Source organism: Zosterops lateralis, assembly GCF_965231275.1.
Source record: "Zosterops lateralis genome assembly, chromosome: 2".
Lineage (NCBI taxonomy): Eukaryota > Metazoa > Chordata > Aves > Passeriformes > Zosteropidae > Zosterops > Zosterops lateralis.
In genome coordinates, this window is record NC_139763.1 from 110,861,607 (window position 1) to 110,880,278 (window position 18,672).

General features: G+C 39.0%; 1 protein-coding gene across 3 annotated transcripts in view; it reads left to right on the plus strand.

Moving 5' to 3' along the window:
* The window catches only part of ROBO1 (roundabout guidance receptor 1), a 690,041-nt gene that overhangs the window by 353,546 nt on the left and 317,823 nt on the right, over window positions 1-18,672 (plus strand). The gene's annotated exons all lie outside the window — the stretch shown is intronic.

Below are 18,672 nucleotides of genomic sequence, written 5' to 3' on the forward strand. Positions count from 1 at the left end.
ATTAGTATTTAAATAATAAATACCACAGTGGATTAATGCACTGGCCTCTTACCTCAAAGACATAGTTTAAAACTGGCTTGACAAAAAAATCAATTTAATTACACGATACTAAAATTGCAAGTGCCAATAGGTGAGAGTTTCCATGAACACAAGGCCACATATCACATAATCATGCCAAATGGAATTTATTCCATGCTTTCTTTTTTCTTTTTTACTTTTTGTTAATGAATGCATGTGTGGTGTGTGTTGAAAGAAAGCAGGCTGCCACCTGCCACAGAAATACCCCACAGAGCAGCTCCCATCCTTTTGAACTAAAATATTTGGTTTAAATGCTAGAAACCTGAAAAACTGACACAGTTCCACTGTCACGTTCAGCTGAACAAAACAGATACATTATGGAAAGAAATGTCAAATGTTTTCTGTAAAGCTTATATTTTGTGGAATTGCTGTACATATATCTGTGGAAAATGAGCTTAGAATTTTTAGGTTTTGGAACATCTTTACATGCAAACTCGGTGTTAGCCAAGTCAGTGGAGTCTGGAGGGTCTTGTTTATATTAAATTAGTTAATGCAAGGCTTTACTTGTGACTTTGACAGCTGGGAAATGTCATAAACTGCTCTTAGTTGGCTTCTACCCTAAGGAGTGGAAATCTCATGAGGTCATTTATTCCTTTGAGTTTTCTTTTATCTTAGTCTGAAAACCCTGAAAACAGCTGGCCAAAACAGATCAGGAGAAGAGTCTGTGTCCCCATTTGGGTGGGTCCCAAAAGAAAAATCCTTAGGGCAAATTCTGACATTTAACATTTCCCATGAGTACAACTAGATACATGCCACGTTTTAGGGAAATTAGATCTGAAATCCCCCCCAAAGTGTGATGTGATACAATTTTTGCCTTATGTTAAGAACAGCTAACAAAAAGTCATTTCCTCACAATCATTCATTAATTGTGTGGTAAGTAAATAGTACTGGTTGTCCCTATATGTGTGTGAGTTTGCTGCAGAATGTAGTAAATAACCCTAAATTTTGGAAATATAGCAGTTGGAATTTTTTAGGACTTTGATTTATCCAAAACCAGATTTTTTTCTGAAAAGATGTGCTTTTGGTTTATGCATATATATTTTTGATGAGTACAGTTAGGCTCTTCTTATGTCAGACTGAAATTTTCTTGCAATACTATTTTACACAAGACTGTGTTTTCAGATATTTTTCATAGAAACTGTCAGTTTCTGGAAAAAGTCTTTGTCTTCTTATTGAAAATATGGAAATTTTAGTAAAAAAGTATTTTGACTATGTTCAAGCTCTTTTTTCAATTGCTTTTCTACAATATGTAGTTTTTACTTGATGTGAAAATGAAAAATCAGATCTAAGTGTGCAGGCATGTAACTGTAGTAGGAAAAAAAAAAAGGAGATTATTTCAGTTTGATCAGTCTTTGCTAAGTGATTTCTTTGCTTTAGCAGCTTTGTGTGATGGACATTCAACTTTTGGCTCTTAGGAAATCCTGGTTGAAAAATATAAGATTTTCACATGTTTTAACAACAGGGTTCAAGCAACCAGAAATTATTGTGGCAAAGAGGCCTCCTGGTAATCCTGTCTGAAACAGTTTTCTCTTCCTCCACTGCTCTCCATCCTTAGTTGTCTCAAAGATTAGGAACCCTATAGAGAACAAATCATAAGTGTTCATTTTGTAGGGCAGCTAAGACACCTTTTATGGCTGTCATTTTATAATGTCTTCTTTACACTTTGGAAGTCTTGTTAACAATTTTGGTTGGCTGTGGACTCCTGAGAAACTAAGTATTTTTTCTGCTGCCTTTCATACTATATAAAGGTATGTCATAAATCCATGGAAGGAGGTAGTTTTGTTTTGATTTGGGTGGGTTTTTTTGATTTTGTATTATTGAAAAGTAAGCAACAGAAGGTCTACTTTGGAAAGGTGGACCTTGTTAAATTCTGTAACTCACCTTGTTTATGCCTCATCACAAATCCTTCCTGCTGCTCTGTATGTCATAGCAGTTCACCCACTGACATACTCTTCCTGCAGTTTGACCCAGAAGACAAAATGTAATCCAGTCATGGAAGCTCCACCTGCTTTGTAAGATGCACTTAATGCTACTCATGAAAATGACTTAGATACAATGTGTAAATTAGCGTTGAAATGCTGTATTTTAATGTTATTCAATTGACACTTCTTAGCATTAACCCTTTAGTCAAGAGGCAGATGTCCTGCAATTTGGGAGGCTGATGGCAATTCAACACTAACAAGTCTAAAAATCATGGGCACATTGTAATTGCAAGTCATGTAGGTGCACAGCTATGAGTGACTGAATAATCTTAATCTACCTATAGGTGTGCTGAAGTTCTGAAGATATGACTGGTCAGAAAAATTGAAAGGTGAAGGAGTAGTCCACCATAACACAAATTCCTGTGGACAATTCCAACCATACAAATAAAATCAACCCATTCATAACACTTTAGTATACTGCTCATCTGGAAAGAGTTTTCTGGGCTTGACTGAAAATGCACTGTTAAATTATCTCTTGATGTCATTCAAGGTTGTCTCAAACCCACAATCTTTTAGAAAACTACAAAATTACACCACCAACACCTGCCTGGGTGGTATTTAGGTTAGGCTTCCTAGATCTCACACCAACAAAATCTATCACTTAAATAATCTTAGTCATGTCTCTGACAAACTTTGCAAGCCCTTTTATGTCCTTTAGAACCTATGAGAGGGAGCATTAACAATGCAAGTGTTCATTTTTGAGAGAGCCAGTGAAGCAGAGCTCCTCACCTGTAGAAATGCAATCTCCTTTGGAAGTGGTAATCAGCACGACACTTTTCAAGCAGTATAATGTGTTTTGGCAGCACATAAATGAATAGCAATTGGAAACAATGCTGTTCTGTTTGATCTCTTGCCAAATGATTCAGTGTTGTGGCTTAAAAGTCATACAGGTGTTCTTTTTTTTTCCTTTTTGTTGTTGTTGTGGGAACAAGAGACCCATTATATTATTAGTGGTCTTGGATTTTCACAGCTTTATATGAAATGTTGTGTGTAGATAAGAGATTAAACAGAACTATACCATTATTAAAGGAAAATAAAATATTTGGGTCAATTGCCTTATAGGATACAAATTGACTTAGTGGAAGAAAAAAAAATTATGTGTTTCTAGGGCTTGGTTCAGAATTAAAAGGGAAGAATTACGAACAGCCTTTGTGGCTCAGCTAATTCCTGTCGGCAATTTATAGATTATGAAATCAATATATATATGGAAAATCTGTTAGGAATGACCAATCTTTAAAGAGTTAAGAAGAGAAATGTTATGCTGAATTAATTTTTTTCCTAAATAAAAGCAGAGTGCATAAGAGGATAAAATAAATAAAATAAAATTCCCAGTGCTCCAGCCTTCACAGCACCTCTGTGGCTAGAACAGCTTTCTCTATTAGCAACACCTAACATTCCAAGTTTTCTTTGGAAGGTCTGCAGGTAAAATGATAAAGGCTTGTGTGTGCATGGTGAGTTTTCTTCATTATTATTAATGTCTACCTTTTTTGACAAATCTGAGAACATTATTATGAACACACACACACACACAAAAAAAAAAAAAAAAAAAAAAAAAAACACCAAAAAAAAAAACAAAAAACACCACAGCCTCCCACAACCCTGAAAAGAAATAATTATTTTGCTGTTAATCCTTCTCTGGAAATAGAAATCCTTACTATTTATCCCAGTGAAGTCAACAGGAGTTTTTCATTGTTTCAGTGAGTCTAGGATCTCACTCTTCATTCTAAACAGCACTTGTGTGTTCAAACTACAGAATGATCCACCCCTTATGCTTGATTATTATAATTTAATCTCAAGCAATATAATTATGCATCCACTAAACATCTATCACTGTGGCTGATATATGACACACTCTCCCACTTGCAGCTTCAGACGGTAGGTGAGTGAAACAAATATCTCCCACTTGAAAAGATTATTTCAGAATCTGAAACAGATAGAAAGCCTGCTAAACTGTAATTTTGTGCCCATTCACTCTGTCTGTGATACAAATTATGTAGTTTGGGATTTTAGATGCAAATCCATACGGTGAAAGAAGTCCTATGTTTTGGGTTTTTTCAATATTTGTTATCAGAAGATATTGAAGAAATGAATGCAGTGTCAATCTGTCCTGTGTTTCCTACTGGAAGACTAATAATCAGCCGAGTTTATGTAGTTTAATTGTTAAGGTAAGATCAAGGAGAAAGTTGGTTAGTGTGTGCTACCATCCTCACTAAACAGCTCTTGATGTGGGATGTGGCAGCACAGAGCAGAACAGTGAATGGTGGCTAAAACCAGACATTTGATTGAGGAAGAAGAAACACATTTTAACATAATGACCAAATAAGCACTGAATTCTTCATTATCCCACATTTCAAATGCTTAAAATGTGAAGTGCAGCTCATTCTGTGCTGCAGGTTATTAAGAACAGTTTTCAGAAGAAAAAAACCCAAAACAATTAAAGGGCTGTTTTATCTATGTGGAAGTTTATTTATGTGGGCCTCTTCTCCCAGGCAGCTAGTGAAAGGACAAGGCAACAAAAGCCTCAAGCAGCTGAGATTCAGTTGGAAATCAGGAGGAATTTCTTCATGGAAAGGATTGTTAAGCTTTAGAACAGGCTGCCCAGGGAGATGCTGAAGTTGCCATCCCTGGAAGTGTTCTAGAAATTACTGGACATGGCACTTAGGGCAGTGATGGTGATTACTCAGATGTTGGACTGGACACTATTGGAGACCTTTTCCAACAGAAATGATTCTGTGATTCCACGTTACATAACTTAGAGAGTTTCACAGTCTTTGGGATTAAATAGCAGCCAGTGTCCCTGTGCTCCTGTTAAGTTTTATTTACCCAGACCGTGCCAGGATGTTCCATGGCTGGTGCTTTCCTGCAGGATGCCATGCAGAAATACTGTGGAAAGGATATTCACTGAGCACCTGCTCCCAAACCTTTACATCACTCTCCCAGTCTGCTGGTGGTGACAGCTGAACCCACCTGAGCTGCTTGGCCTTGCTCATACATCTTCAGCTAACACCTCTGGTCTTCCCTGTTTTTTCCATGGTTCACTTTGCTGGAGAGTACAGAGGGCACAGCCCCCAGCAAGCTGCTGGCTCAGCTGCTCCTGCAAATGCTCCCAAATCGATGAGCAAAGGAGATCTGCAAGTCACTGCTTAGCTCACATCATTCATTTTCACTGAACAAGTTAGGGGGCAACTGGAGACAAGCCTGTCTTCCAGCTGGGAAGTGTTAGGCAGTGACTCATGGATAAATCTTCTTCAGCTGACACAGCTTCAGCTGAAAGAAGATTTGTGTTGTAAGCACCTACTGTAAGCTGGATGAAAATCGCTGTGTAAGTTAAAGTGTCTCTTTAAATACTGTCTCTCCTAAAGCAAATTTGTGCAACTTTTACTCTTCCTCCTGTATCTTGCAGTGACCTAATGTAGACATTTTGTGCACCATGAAGTCTGTAAGCCACAGTACCACAAATAATATACATACAGTGCTGTAAATAATAAGACACCTCTGAGAATGTATAGTAATGCCTATACCCATATTTAATACATAAAAATGTGTTCAGGAATCAGCCAAGTGGAGAACATACATGTCTCATGCTTCTGAAAACACTAGTTCCCAAAAGATAGGAAAATAAAAAATCTATCAGCACAGTCAGGTAGCACAAAAACTGCACATTTTTTCAGCTGTACTTTGGTTATTTTAATATCAACTTTCCCAACATATATAGTGAAAGTAAACTGATGAATCACTTATTTGAATGTGAATGTAAAAATGAATTTGCACTGTATATAAGATAAGATATATATAAAAGAGTGTGTGTATAAATATATAACACTGTCATTTGCATGCTAATTTTTCCAGTCCACCTCTGTCACCTCTCCTTGATTCCTCTCCTTGGCATTCTTTTCAAAGAAAAAGACTGACCTTGCCTATTTTGTACCCCGGAAAAGAGAATTTCATGTAATAGAAGAAATTGTCTTGAAGATACTTGTTTAGCTTAAACTTACAGCTAGATAAGTATGTCTGAATTTTAAGGAAATTCTAAAAAGTTTCTTATTATGAACACATAAAAAAATTGCAAGTAAAAATGCAAACCAGATTTTTTTTTAAAGAACAGCTTTTAGGAAACACAAGTTTATACTCCCAGAAATCAAGATTTAAGATACCACTTGAGCATCAACTCTCCCAGATCTAAGTAGCATAAATATTAGCAAAATCTACTGCTAGCCACGTGTGTGTTATTGCTTGAGTGAGACAAGGAAAGACAACCAGGCAGAGAACTCAGCTTTTGAAAAACACATCTGTTTACCAGTGAGCGAACCCAATTGATCTCCCATAGCTTTGTTTAACAAAACTTCAGCCATCTGCCTTCCAGGATGCATTGTCCCTGGTGTGCCTCAACACAAACTGTGAATTTCCTCTTGCTGACTCAGTGGCTGTGCTCCTCTGAAGAGCTGACAATGAAGTGGATCCATGGCCTGTGACCAGCTGTGCCTGCTGGGAGGCACAGTGGGAGTGGGGACACTTCTGGATGTGTCACCATTAGTGCCCTGGTAATATTCATGGCACTGGGGTTTGCTGCTAGGACAGGCTGCAGTCCCTGCCTGCCATGGGAGCAAGCTGGAATCTTGTACCTGTGATATTATAAGGACAGCCACTGGGTTCCCAAGTAATTTTGAGTGGGATGCCAATATCTCCACAGACATCTTGCCATTAATTACCTGAATGGCTGCACTTTAAGGCGTTGCTCCCAAAGGTAGATTTTTACACCCTCATATTTTACACCCTCTTCTTCATTTCCCTCATTATTATATTATTTCAAAAAAAAAAAAAAAAATGCATATTGGAAGGAGGGGGAAAATTATTTGGAAATCCTCAGAAAGGCGTGGTCCAAAGCGCAGAGAAGTGAGTCTCTCATCTGTACTGGAGCTCACAGAAATGTCAGGAGCAAAACAGTTTACTGATTATACTGAGAGGTGCTGTGGACTTTGAGTGAAAAAAAGACTTGCAGAGAGGTCAGGGTAGGTTGGAGCAAGGGGCAATGGTTAATGGGCTGAAATTTGACAATCCCAAATTATGGATTCTTCATCCATAGTGAGGTAACATCAGAGGAAAAATATAAACTGGGAGCAGGAAAGCATCTCTGCAGAAAGAGATCTGGCAGTGCTGGTCAAAACCCCAAATCCTGGAGTGCATCAAACACAGTATAACCAGCCAGTCAAGACAGGTGATTATCCCACTGTGTTCACTATTGCTGTGGCCTCACCTGAGTGTTGTGTGCAGTCCTGAGCCCACAGTTTAAGCATGATGTGGAGGTCCTGGAATTTGTCCAGAGTATGGCAACAAAGCCATGAAAGGGCTGGAAGGAACGTCCTGTGAGGAGATCTGAGGACTTTGGGGTTGTCAGGTTGGGATAAAAGGAGCCTGAGGGGTGACCTTGTTGCTCTCTTCACATTTCTGAGGAGGTAGAGTGGGGAGGGAGGTGCTGATCTCTTCTCCCTGGGATCCAGAGATAAGATGTGTGGGAGTGATTTGAAGCTGTAGGAGGTTCAGGCTGGAAATTAGGAAGCACTTCTTAACCAAGAGGTTAGACACTGGAGAGTGGCCAATGCTCCCAGCCTGTCAGTGTTAAAGAGGCATTTGGGCAGTGCCCTTAACAACAAGGTTAACATTTGCTCAGCCTTGACTTGGCCAGGCAGCTGGCCCAGAGGACTGCCAGAGGTCCTTTCCAAATGAAATATTCTGTTTTATGCCTACAGGAAGTCACACAGCTGTAGATCTACTGGATTGCTGTATTACTTCTATTTGTGTGATATTACATGTATTTCAAATAAAACAGACATTGGCATTAAGACATCAGAATTTAAAAATCAAAAGCTGGATGTTGTTTCAGTTCTGGTAGAACAATTGAAGTTGGATGAAATAAAGATTAAATGAGCATGGCTACATAAAAAAATGCTTATTTTAGGATGGAATGTAAAAATACAAAAACAATTTTATATAACAGAGAGAAAAGAAGCAGTTTCTTGAAAATATTAGACCATGTTTCCCAAGATGGACTAACTGCCCATATTTGCTTCTGTAGAATTGAATTAACTTAATTGTCCACTATAAAGTAATGTTAGTTTTTGTTCCCTGTTCCTCATTAGTCCCAGAGACCAGCTCCTGGACCAGATAGGCTACATTTGATAACAATAAAAGAGGCTTTTGCATTTTTACAGAATCACAAATTATTTCCTCTTCATGGGCAAAGGACCTATCTTGAAAATGCCCATGAAATAATTGTTCCTTTTTCCAGTTACTTTACCTTAAAAATATAGCTCTGGGTGCAAGCCAGGCCAGATTCAGACTATTGCCTTAAATAGTCAGAAGTAACAGCCAACAGAGTCATTATAGTGAGGTCTGTGCCACTTTTAAGAGTAGAGTTTCCTCTTGCATGGATGTTAGAAAAACATATGAATACACACAGAGTCCAGGGAAATACTCTGCTCCTAAAGGGCAGCACACCAACAATATGATTATAACTGAATGGTAACAAGGAATGATAATTGTAAATCCCAGGACGTGATTAGACAGCATTCTCTAGTTTCCTACACCATGTCTGTGCTGTGTTGGTGTCTCATATCAATTGTATGATACATAGTTATTAACCAAAATTTGAAATTCTTATTACTGTTTATATATTCTAAATGCTAAAAGGATTGAAGTGATTTCCTCTCCTCCAGAAAATTATCATCTTCTTTTCATAGAGAAGATAATCTAAAATACATAAATATAGAGTATTTTACATGTTTATTTCCTGAACTCTCAAATTACAGAATATGCAATAAAAGTTAGGGAGGTCAGACAAAAGCAAAACATCAGTGAGACCCAGTAGCCGTATTTCTTGAGTATTGATATTTATTTTTGAATTACAAGACACATATATACAAAAATTTTGACATAAAAAGCTAAACATGAGATCTTGATTGTAGATACTTTAGTTTCATAGAGAAAATTTTGGAATAACTGAAATCCATAAATTCTAGCATAAATATGAAAACACCTTGAAAAGTACATATAGATAGATTCAAGTTACTCAAGAATGCAGAAAAACCAACATATCTAAAGCTGCCAATTTAGGGAAAAATACTATTATGCTGTTATCATTTTTTCTGGATAGAGGATGGTTTTTTTCTGCTATCTACTGATCTCCCTCTAGTGGAATCCGATAACTCTGCATGAGATGAAACTTGAATGTTATCTCCACAGTTTTTCATGCAACAGAGCTGTAACATATGATGCATGTGCTGCAAACATCTGTTTTCAGTAATCAAGACAAATTCTGTCAGTTCCTTTAGGGAAAAGCAGTGTATGTAGTAAACACAGGGACTGGAATTACAAAGCCTTGGTGCAAGCCCATTAGAGAACAGCTAGGAATGTAAAGTGTTTTCTTGCTAAACCTGTTCCTTATGGATTGCAATTTTATTTTTTAAAATGAATTGTATTAATATATGGGCTAGATTTTTTGTGGTTATGACAGCAGTGCAGAAGGCAAAGGGGAAAACAGAGAAACAGGTGTTTACAGAGAGTTCTTTATCCCCCATCTTTACTGGGCCAACAGACTCTCAAGGGGACAGGAAGCAGAGGATGGCCTCACCTCCCCTAATCTCCACGCCAGCCTGCAGTCTGTGTTTGGTATGCAGAAGGAGTATATTGCACCCCATAAATCAATGTCATGTCAAATATGCTCTTTCCTTTACACCTCTGTTTTGTGCCTTCAGAGAAGTGCAGTTCCCTGCAGTAGAATGTCCCTCAGCTCCTGCTGCAGGGTGCTAGGACTCAGCTGCCCCAGGCTTTCCTTGGGTGCCAGGGAATGCTGTGGTGAGCTGCTCTGAGAGCATCCACTGGCAATCCACATGTGTAAATAACAAAATTGCTTCCGCACACATCACATGTGGCAGCCTGAGACAGAGAGCAGCAAATCTGCATTACAGATACTGTAGATAAGTACATAAAAGCTGTTAATAAACACACATGTGCATTCACCCTCAAATGCAGATTGCCAATCATTCTAAAGAAGACAAAGTGGTTGCAAGATAACAGGTTATTCTTCTGGTATCAACAGCATTAATCATGTATTTCACAGTGAAGTTACCATTAAAACATAACTTTGATTAATGGTAGTGTCAGTGTATTTAATCAAGTGCAAGCAACACAGCACTGTGAGTATTTCTCCCCTTGACCTCATCCAGCTGAGGAGGAATGTGAGTGAAATCTGGCCCATTCCACTGGTGCAGACCTGGCATGTGTGGAGATTCCAGGGCCTACCTTTGCCCAAATGACTTCTCAAAACTCAAGACAGAGGAAACAGAGGAGCAGTCCTAAGTTTGAACCCACATCAAATATTGCAGTGATTAGTTATAGGCAAGGAAATCATATCACTGGATCCCAAATAAAAGCAGCGTCTCCTTGTTCTAGACTTTGCTCTTCCATATACTAAGAAACCATTCCAAAGAGTTGCCAGTTATTACAGACAATGGTTAGGATGTGCTTCAGGGTGAAAAACAAGTTGCCAATTGATCTGGACATACAGTTTCCCCCAGTACTCAGCATTGGTGTGGCTGCACCTCAAATCCTGTGTTCAGTTCTGGGCTCCTCACTGCAAGGAAGTCATTGAGGTGCTGGAGCATCCAGGGATGGGCAGCATAGCTGGAGAAGGGTCTGGAGCACAAGTCTCTCAGGAGCAGCTGAGAGAGCTGGAGGTGTTCAGGCTGGAGAAAAGGGGGTTCAGGGAAGGACCTGATTACTTTCTACAACTCCCTGAAAGGAAGGTGTAGCCAGGGGAGGTTTGAGAGAAGAGGAAATGGCCTCGAGTGGCACCAGGAGTGGTTTACATTGGATATTAGGAAAATTTTCTTCACTGAAAGATGGCCAGGCATTGGAACAAGGTGCCCAGGGAAGTGGTAGAATTTCCATCCCTCGAAGTGTTAAAAAAAACCCAACAAAACAACAACTACTGGATGTGGCACCTGAGGTCATGGTTTAGAGGTGAACGTGGTGGTTCTGGGCTAACAGTTGGACTCGAGGATCTCAGAGGCCTTTTCCAACCTGAACAATTGTAGGATTCTGATAGACAGCCCTTTGGTACAGTTCTGTGTTAGATCTGTGTGGTTGAACTACAGCTCAGCCTTTGGCAGGGGTTTGAACTCTCTTTCAGAGTTGCTTTTTTTACCAATATGATGGAGGTCTACAGTTTTTGTAGGGTGTGTTACTGTGGGCTGCATGTAACCCCTCCTGAACTGACACTGGCAGTAGAACAAAAACAAATGGAATGGCTTTGCAAGTGAAAAAGACCAAAGTCCAAGGAGCAAATCTCACAAGGGGGTAGAGGAAAAGGGAGAAGAAAGATCAGAAAGAAATGATGGGAAGAAGGAAAAAAGATGGAGGACAGGTCAACTGCAGCACTTGCTACATGTAGAGGAAATGGAGATGAAAATCATATACAGATCCATTTGAAAGAAGGGGGAGAGGTCCTTACTTAAAGAGCTGGGAAACCTTTGCAGTTGCTCCAAATACACCTTTCCTTTCACTGTGCTCTTTTTGATCTTGCTGCTTTATTGACTTCTGCGTGCTCCTAGTAGTTTGGGATGATTTTGGCAATTGCAATAGGAAAGATACTAGTATCGTGGGTATGATGTTATGTCAGTGAACAGGAAGGAAGTGGAAGGATTTTTACCTGCCTGTGGCAAAGATAGCTAAAACATCTCCTAGGGCACTTTGCCATCGTATTTCAACTGCACCTTTAAACTGGGCAGCTTGCACTGTTCTCTGTGCCAAATAAAAATTCTCTTGGTTTCTTTTCAGACAGCTTTTGAATCACAGTGAAGCCCAAAGAAAAGTCTCTAATAAGTGCTATTTTTTTCCACTCACCACTAACACAAAAATGCTGAACAGATTGGAGGCAGGGGGATGGGAAAGGAAGAGGGATGAGTGAGGAGGAGTTCCATTGTGCTGAGACCAATTATAGAGGTCTCAGCCCAAAAAAAGACTCTTTCAGAAAGTCCCAAACAAATGAAAACACGAGGCTGTGATAAATCGTAGCACAGCTTTAACAGCCATGCATCTCTTGTTCCCCGAAAAGCTATAATAATAGGCAAATTGTAAGGGTTCATATCCCTCCAAGGACTGTAAATTCAATCAGTATTTAAATAGTTTGCATCTTCACTGTGTTAGATTATTTAACTACTAATGGATTAGAGTGGATTTTTATTACAAAAAAAACCTGCAAAAATATACATCCCTATTTTAAATATTCTCATCTTTCTGATGCCTTAAAATAGTATTGAGAAAACATGCTTAAAACTTGGTGCTGGAACAAAAACATGGCATCAGCTGGAAACAGGGCTTATTCTCTTGAAAATGAATTCATCCACTTCCTTCAGTTTTGAAATCTTAACAGCCTCCTACCACATTCTGGTTGTCCCCTTGTATTCTGCTGTATATTCATGCATCTTTAGACTTCCTCAGCATTAAGTCTCTTTTGCCTCCTTGAACGTGTTTGTTCAATATGGGTTTTATGTGGCTTATCCCTCCCAAGTGTGTTTTCAGAAACCACTACATGGAAAACACTGTAGAACCTCCACTTTTTTCAAGCACGAGAAGGAAAATAAACAGCTGATAATCATTAGGAAGTGGGAACTGAAGGCATATATGACATAAGCGTCTAAGCTAGCTTTCATTAAAAAATGTTTTCATGGCTAACTGGAGTGGATAAATCTGTCCTGAAAACTATTTGGTGATACCTATCAGAGATGATCACAACATACAAGATACAATGTGGTGTTTTCTTGACTATATCTCAAGACAGCTTGGAAGACAGATTATGTCACCACTCGCTCTCTGGTTGCCATTATTCATGCTTCTATTGAATTCCATCTATTTCTGTTCTCATCATTGTTCAAAAATACTGGATTGTGCCACCACAGTTGGGAATCAGTAAGGAGGACCATGCCAGTTCTAAAAAAGGAAAGCTTTTTGCTCTAACAAAAAGGCTTTGTTAATTAGTGCTACACAAGGAGGGAAATGACAAAACTCCATACTTTTCCATTTAAATGTTTGTAATAGTGATTTTGTTTAAATTTCACTGAGTGTAGCAGGAAATGTTAAAGCTGAAAGAGACCAGACAGAACATACTAATGTTCTTTGGAGTGAAAGAGGGGAGGGGCCTGGGGATTTTATTTTCTTTATTTATACTCTTTCCATAGAAATCTGCAAACTTTTTAAGCTTGTAAAAGAGGTATTGATTTGACAGCCTCAAAGACAGAACTCTTCTTTTCATGTAGGGAGCCAGCACAACCTTAAGCAATGACAGTAACAAACCCCTGTTCACTGCTGAGCTGGAGACAAAAGGAATAATCCCTGAGCCAGCCCAACACCTACACAAGGTGCCTCTTTGCCCATATATTCAGCTCACTAATTTTGAGCATCCTCCCACTAGGATACATCTCACCTAACTTTTGGTATTTAATTGAGGCAATTGAGGCAACCTATTTACTTATTCTGTGCAGGTAATATGTAAAGAGAGATTCTTCTAGAGCAAAAGTGAAATTTCAAAGGGATTCTTCACTGGCAATAGAAAAAAACTGCAAGATGATTACACTTCTAAATTGGATTCTTCAGTTACATGCCCAAAATTAGGTGGATTAATCTAGATCTTAGCACATCCATACAAGGACTTGGTGTTGAGTAGCAAGTATACTTTTAATTCACATGCTAGCTCACAGTGCATTCATTTCCTCATATAGACAAGATATAAATCACAAATAACAATGCTGTTTATTAGGATGAATTAATAAGATTCTGCTGCAGTTAAGTTCTGGAAACTGTATTACTCCACTATCAAATAACTTTCTGTACATAAAAATAATGGTACAAGGCCTTAGCTTTTCTCTATGGAAGCAGGGTTGTCTTAAAACTGAGTTTGAATTTGACTAGTCCAAAGAATACTATTTATTTATTAGTGGAAATAATAATACTTACTTTGGCAACCAACACTGATCTAATAAAACACAGATGTGTGAATGTAGCTATATTTGCATTCATGCAGGTATCTGCAATTTATAGTCACCTTGGGGCTCCCTGTATCCACAGAGAGCCACAGGCATTGGCTCCATGGAAAGCAGAGCCACAGAAACTTTTCTGTTTGCACTTCAGCTTCAGAGGGGGAAATGTGGATGTAGCTTTCATATAATTAATTTCCCTTTCTCTGCCTCTTCACTTTTTTGCTTCTTTCATGAAAATCCAGACTCAATCTCTTGTGGCCAACTAACTTCTCTTTTTAGGTCAGAAATTAAACGGCTAATATAAAGATTAATTTTTACTGTCAAAGCCTGGAAAATAGATTTTTCCTTTAGCCTTTGCTATCCAAAGCAGTCTCTCCTCCACAAGTTAGTCAAACATGATGACATATATCAATCCACCCACTTTATGTCCTGGCAGCCGATGGACATGACCTCACTCCAGCTACATTCATCCTCCTTTCACCAAATATTTATTTTTATCCCACTACCCCAGGGCCTGTGAGCACAAGTGACAGAAAACCTGCCTGTAGAAATGTCATGCCACTGGTGATTTCTACACCTATCACATCTTTTTGTGTTCATGTTCTCCAGACAGATATAATATGTTAGCTAACCCAGTGGCATAATGGCACTTCAAAGACTTAACCACATTTATAATTTGTGACTTTTTATCCCTTGTGGAAGCCAAACAGTAGGTGTTTCCTTCCTGTTCTTCAGGTTCATCCAACAGCTTTTGCATGGATTAGATAACCTACACTTCCCTGCAAAGCTGAATAATAAATGTCATATTTTTCATTAGTAGTTTATTGCATTAGATCATGTTTGCATGTTTCCTCTTGTCTTCAAGAACCAAACACACTCTGGTTTGCTTTGTTCTGTTTTGTTTTTGTTGAGGTTGTGATTAATTAAATGCTGGCATCATTAGCATTAGAGCTATCTTAGCTATGTATTTTGGAGTCATCCTTGAAACAGTCAATAACATTCCACAGGAACATGTTTGGTTCAAAATACCACTAGGAAAAAGAATATGAGAACAATTGGCTTGTGCTTGACTTGAGACAACAATTTCTAGGGAAAATCTAACCTATCAGCCTAGCTGCATAAAGATATCTTTGAATATTGACCCTGCAGAACTTTAGGGTTTAGTTCCCTAAAAATTCTTGAGCAAAACAGTTTACCTGAGTTTCTACAACAGGACTGAGTTGCTGGTTTTGTATGACCTTTTGGTTCTCAGTTAACATTTGCTGCCAATCAAAACTCTGTCTCCTGTAAAATCCCCTGCATAGTTTATCTTTTTGCTAAATACCTAAATCTGTATCCCATGATTCTGGTATAAACTAGAAGGAAATTTTTACAGCTTTCTATTAATGACATTTTTTTCTTCTTCAACCATGTTATTTAATTGACCTCATTGACCATCTTGCGCCGTTATGTGTGAAGTGTGTAACGATTTACTAAAACAGGTTGTGAATTTGGCTTGTGATGTTCAGGTGTAAAGCCAGTGTCTCAGCATGAGTTCTCACCTTGCTGATGAGTCCCAGGAGGCATCAGGATATGTTAAAGCAGGTTTGCTTCACAGCTGAGCTTTCCACATAAAAAAGTTAGCGGTGTGAAAAGGATTCTAGATAGAGAAAGACCCAAAGTGCTAAAAGTAAAGTTAATTTAATGCTTCCAGATTAACTGCCACATGCATTTCTCATGGAGTCAGTCTGATCAGCCTGGTTTTGATTTGGTTAGATGAGCAAGTATCTGTGATTTCTCATGAGACCACAAAGTGTGTTCATTCACAAAGACACAGCAACAAGCTAGTCAGCTTCAAAACATGCAGCTCCATTTTGGCCTTGCATATGCAAGAATCCCTTGCTTATGTTCCATTTATTATTTGATATGAAGTGCTAATATACCTACAAAGAACTATTGTACTTCTTTGTCTTATGCTACTGCTGCAAAAAGCTACTTACTGCAGCTTTTGAACGTGTCCTTTGCCCTGGGTAGCTCATTAACACTTCAACCAAAGTTGCGCTGTATCTATTTAATTTTTAATGCAAAAATTCAGAGTGAAGTAGAAAGGCAAAGGAAAGTGAAGGAGGATAAAAAGGAAACAAAAGGATATCCAGAGAGCAATATGGATATATGCACATGCAGGTTTCACATGGTATCTGGATACCTGGAGGGAAGGAGAGAGCAGTCAAACACAGACGTTCATCTAGACTTTTGTGGGTGAATTGACAAGTGCAGCCAATAGATTGATGCAGAGAGAACCATTCACAGAGCCTAAAGTGAAAATGATTTATACTTTTTATGTCCACATATGGGTAATGTGGTATGCAGCTAATAAAGAAAGCATTTTTGGTTGGACAGTGGAAAGCCTTTGGGTTGATATGTTTATACAAAGGACTCCTTCAATTGCCTCGAGTCATTCATTCCTCTAAAAGGTGTCTCTGATCTTGTTCTATGGTTTTAGGGTCTTTGTGCTTGCCCTGTGCATCCACTTTAATATATAATATAATTTTTACATCATCTTTCTCAGTCATAGCCCAGTTTCATTTGTAATAGATAATAAACAGCCAAAGGCCCAAATTACAAAAAGTGAACCGTTACTATTTTCTAAAAGTAAAAATACTAGAAAATGTCTGAAAAACATAAAGATTATTTGTTTATTCTATTCTGACTTCAGGAATTTCAGTGACTTCAGGAGTTTATTCTTGAACGTCAGGAATTTTGACTTGCATTTGCTACTCATCCTTCAACAAATCAATAATTGCATTTTTTTTTCTATCATTCTACTGTGAATCTACACCTTATAGTAAGAAAGGGGAAAAAGCTCTGAAAGCCCCACAGTTCATTAAAGATGCATCAGGCTTTATTATCATTCAAAAAAGAGGGAAAGAAAAAGAAAGAATGGGTGAAGAGGCCATCCTCTGCAGCATGATAGAAGCTAGGCTCATATAAAACAAGCCAAAGAATTAGTTCCTTCACCAAGGACTGACATGAAACTCTAGCCATGGTAGCTGTAAAAACAGCTAAAGGTCTTCTTTGTGCTCATTAACACCACTGTGCTGGTATTCTGCCTTGGCAGCTTTGGGTTCTGCCGAGGCAGCCCTAAAGAAAGTTGTTACCAGCCTATATTCTACAGTTCACAGGCTCTCAAAAAGGACACACTAAAACAGCCAGAATCCCCAGGGCAAGTGGGGAGATTAAGTAGCCTCTCCCTCGACAGAAGCCCCAGAGGACAAAGCTGGGCATTGTGCATTCAGCGCACTATCTCTTTTCCAGGGCTGAACTTTGCCATTGTCCCGCCGGATCCCGACGCACAGTGTTGGGGGGACTTTGCGAAACGCTTCGCTGGCACCACCATTGACAGGCAGCTGAGTGTGGGAACTGCTCCCGGGGCCGGGATGCCCCCAAAATCAGGGACGGGATGCCTATTCTCTCGGTGCCTAAGCCAGTGGCAGTGTTTTAGGGCGGGTGTGGAGGGGGTTGTTACTCCGCAGTTTTCTTGGAGTCTCATCTTTCACAAGAATACAGAATCAGGCAGGCAAAGCAAACATGGATTATTTGTTTCCCAAAGGATCAGGGCTTTTCAGAGGCTTTAGCTGTTCCACCGTCCTGCAGAATCTACCACTGCAAAGACCTCAAGGCGCCTTGGAATATTTGTAGAATTTTGGGAGGATGCTAAAAACAAATTTTTGGGTTGGGGGGGAAAAATCTTGCTGTTTAATTATAGCAGTCATGAGAAGGATTCTTTGTCTACCTTGTTAATTTCTATTTTCTTTTGTGCTGACATTTTTTAGATTTATTTTTAATTAATTTCAATAAGGATTAATAAGAGATCTCATCTGGTGCTACAGCTCATTCCTTTGGATATGCTGGATATGCTTTGATTGAAGACTTGAAAAGGACCTGGTACAAAAAACCCCCACAAACTTCCTGGAAAGACCAAATTTGGAAAGAATACTTCAGCTGAATCTTATATTTCATTTTCAGTTTCTTTTATATTAAAAACAGACTTAACAGAAATTTTTTTTGCCAGACTCCACAAACATTAGCATGGATGCCTGGAAAATGAACGAGACTGATTCTGAGTAAAAGAATGTTTAGAAGCAAAGTTTTGGAGAGGGGCACGAGTTTTCCCCTTCCCACAACTGCTACCCTGCAGCAGCTGAGGGTACAGAAACATGAGCCAAGGTAGTGAAATGCAGAAGTTGCAGAGCATGGTTCCTGGGAACGGAGGTGAACAGCAGTAATTCTGATGGAGGCAGAGGGAGAGGATATTAGCTTGAGGTTCTCTTGAGGGAGGTAAAAAACTAAAGTAGAAAGGACATGGTGGTAGAAGAGCAGGGGCTGTGTGGAAGGTTTGGCAGGAAACTGGAACTCAAGGTGGGAGGTGTCTTTCAGTTCCCCACACTTGCCTGACACATTCAGGTCTTTGCGCTGGTAGTGTTGGTTCTAAACTGAAGAGAAACTCTGGATTTGCATCGCTTGTGTTTCGACTATGGTGGATGGGAGAAAAATGTGTGTTGACAGGGACATAGATTTTTACTGTGAAAAACACTGTGATC